Source organism: Saimiri boliviensis (genome assembly GCF_048565385.1).
Source record: "Saimiri boliviensis isolate mSaiBol1 chromosome 16 unlocalized genomic scaffold, mSaiBol1.pri SUPER_16_unloc_3, whole genome shotgun sequence".
Classification (NCBI taxonomy): domain Eukaryota; kingdom Metazoa; phylum Chordata; class Mammalia; order Primates; family Cebidae; genus Saimiri; species Saimiri boliviensis.
In genome coordinates, this window is record NW_027412501.1 from 214,645 (window position 1) to 218,170 (window position 3,526).

Genomic DNA, 3,526 nt, shown 5'->3' on the forward strand with positions numbered 1-3,526 from the left:
GGGGAGGCGGGAGGGGAGGGGAGGCGGGAGGGGAGGGGAGGCGGGAGGGGAGGCGGGAGGGGAGGCGGGAGGCGGGAGGGGAGGCGGGAGGGGAGGCGGGAGGGGAGGCGGGAGGGGAGGCGGGAGGGGAGGCGGGAGGGGAGGGGAGGCGGGAGGGGAGGGGAGGCGGGAGGGGAGGGGAGGCGGGAGGGGAGGGGAGGCGGGAGGGGAGGGGAGGCGGGAGGGGAGGGGAGGGGAGGCGGGAGGGGAGGCGGGAGGGGAGGGGAGGCGGGAGGGGAGGGGAGGCGGGAGGGGAGGCGGGAGGCGGGAGGGGAGGCGGGAGGCGGGAGGGGAGGCGGGAGGCGGGAGGGGAGGCGGGAGGCGGGAGGGGAGGCGGGAGGCGGGAGGGGAGGCGGGAGGCGGGAGGGGAGGCGGGAGGCGGGAGGGGAGGCGGGAGGCGGGAGGCGGGAGGGGAGGCGGGAGGCGGGAGGGGAGGCGGGAGGCGGGAGGCGGGAGGGGAGGGGAGGGGAGGGGAGGGGAGGGGAGGGGAGGGGAGGGGAGGGGAGGGGAGGGGAGGCGGGAGGGGAGGGGAGGCGGGAGGGGAGGCGGGAGGGGAGGCGGGAGGGGAGGCGGGAGGGGAGGCGGGAGGGGAGGCGGGAGGGGAGGCGGGAGGGGAGGCGGGAGGGGAGGGGAGGCGAGGGGAGGGGAGGCGAGGGGAGGGGAGGCGAGGGGAGGGGAGGGGAGGCGAGGGGAGGGGAGGGGAGGCGAGGGGAGGCGAGGGGAGGGGAGGGGAGGCGAGGGGAGGCGAGGGGAGGGGAGGGGAGGGGAGGCGAGGGGAGGGGAGGGGAGGCGAGGGGAGGGGAGGGGAGGCGAGGGGAGGCGAGGGGAGGGGAGGGGAGGCGAGGGGAGGCGAGGGGAGGGGAGGGGAGGCGAGGCGAGGGGAGGGGAGGCGAGGCGAGGGGAGGCGAGGGGAGGGGAGGGGAGGCGAGGGGAGGGGAGGGGAGGGGAGGCGAGGGGAGGCGAGGGGAGGGGAGGGGAGGCGAGGGGAGGGGAGGGGAGGCGAGGGGAGGGGAGGGGAGGGGAGGGGAGGGGAGGGGAGGCGAGGGGAGGGGAGGCGAGGGGAGGGGAGGCGAGGGGAGGGGAGGGGAGGGGAGGGGAGGGGAGGCGAGGGGAGGGGAGGGGAGGGGAGGCGAGGGGAGGGGAGGGGAGGGGAGGCGAGGGGAGGGGAGGCGAGGGGAGGCGAGGGGAGGGGAGGGGAGGGGAGGGGAGGCGAGGGGAGGGGAGGGGAGGGGAGGGGAGGCGAGTGGAGGGGTTCATTTTGACCTTGATTACCCTTTACCTTTTTTCTCGCCCTCTTATTTACTTCTTTATTCTTACCGTTTCTTTTCACTTCTATGTGTTACACTGATTGTTCCTGGTTTCCTTGTTTAATTTTACATATGGATGGATTGATGGATTTTTTATTTTTATTTAATTTTTATTTTTATTTTTTTTTTGAGACGGAGTTTCACTCTTGTTACCCAGGCTGGAGTGCAATGGCGCGATCTCGACTCACCGCAACCTCCGCCTCCTGGGTTCAGGCAATTCTCCTGCCTCAGCCTCCTGAGTAGCTGGGATTACAGGCACGTGCCACCATGCCCAGCTACTGTTTTGTATTTTTAGTAGAGACGGGGTTTCACCATGTTGACCAGGATGGTCTCGATCTCTCGACCTCGTGATCTACCCGCCTCGGCCTCCCAAAGTGCTGGGATGACAGGCGTGAGCCACCGCGCCCGGCCGGATTGATGGATTTATTTAGAGGAAGGTAGGGGGGTCTCTCTTTCTCTCTCTCTCTCTCTCTCTCTCTCTCTCTCGCCCTTTTCTTTCTTCAGTCTTATTTTCTTCACGCTGGTGTGTGTGTGTCTGTCTGTGTGTGTGTGTATAAATACATCCACAAATCATAAATAACATGCGGTAATATGTATGCCAATAATCACATACTACATACGAAATGAATAATTCTTTGACATCTATGTTTATTTTCATTCACTTTGATAGTTATTTTAATTACCACCTTCGTTCACGCCCTCTTGCTTGTTTCATCTTATGGTGTCTTAATTCTTCCGTGTCATTCTTACGTTTATCCTGTCTTCGTTCGTTCGTTTAGTTAGAGGCAGGGTCTCAAGTATTTCTCTACAGCCATTCATTCCTTCTCTACAGCCATTCATTCCTTTATTTGAAGACAGGCTTGCGTTTATTTATCTAATTAGAGAGGCAGGCTCGCGTTATTGTTATTTACTTATTGAGAGGCCGACAGGCGGGCATTTCTATATTCATTCATTCATTTTATTATTGGAGATAGATAGATAGATAGATAGATAGATAGATAATACAGACGGGGTTTCACCATGTTGGCCAGGCTGGTCTCGATGTTCTGTCGGACTTCAGGTGATCCACCCGCCTCAGCCTCCCGACGCACTGCGGGGATCACAGGCCTGAGCCACCGTGACCGGCTAGTCATTTCTTTCTTTATCTATCGATCGATTTCTTTAGAGGCAGGCTCCCTCGCATTGATTTGTTCGTTTGTTTCTTTGTTTATTATTTATTGGGGGAAGGCTCACATTTCGCATGTCTCTCTGACTCTCTCCCTCCCTCCCTCTGCCTGTCTCTCTTTAAAGGCAGGGTGTCGCTCGCTCTGGCGCCCCGGGATCATTCCAGCCTCAACGCTTTGGACCGAGCCGTCATCCCTCCTCTGGTCCCTCCCGTCCCCACTATCTGGGACTACACGCGTGCGCCACGCCACCACGGGGGTTAACTATTGCATCGTCTTTCATGGAGGTAGGTATGTGAGATGGGGTTTGGGGTTCCGCCATGTCGCCCAGCCTTGTCCGGAACTCCTCCTCTCCAGAGAGGCGTGCGCCTGCCTTGGCCTCTCCCAGTGCTGTTGTTACAGGCGTGAGTCACTGCGCCGGACTCCATCTCTGTTTGCCTGCCTGCCTGCCTGCCTGTCTTACCTATCACCTTCTTAGTAGGCATGGGGTCTCGCTTTGTGGTCCACAGTCTGGACACGTATATTTCTTTTTTTTTTGGAGACGGAGTTTCGCTCTTGTTACCCAGGCTGGAGTGCAGTGGCGCGATCTCGGCTCACCTCAACCTCCGCCTCCCGGGTTCAGGAGATTCTCCTGCCTCAGCCTCCTGAGTACGTGGGATTACAGGCACGCGCCACCATGTCCAGATAATTTTTTGTATTTTTACTAGAGACGGGGTTTCACCGTGTTGACCGGGATGGTCTCGATCTCTTCACCTCGTGATCCACCCGCCTCGGCCTCCCAAAGTGCTGGGATGACAGGCTTGAGCCACCGCGCCCGGCACGTATATTTCTTTTTCCACTTGGATGCTGAGGCGGATGATGATCGTTGACACAGGTGGAGGTGATGTCGACCCACAGCTCGAGATGATCTCAAACTTCTGCGCTCCGGCCGTCCTCCCACGTCGGCCTTTCGGACCGCTGCGATGACGGCCGTGAACGTGGAACGGGCCCGGTCCTGTTTGTCCCGTGTGCTCCTTT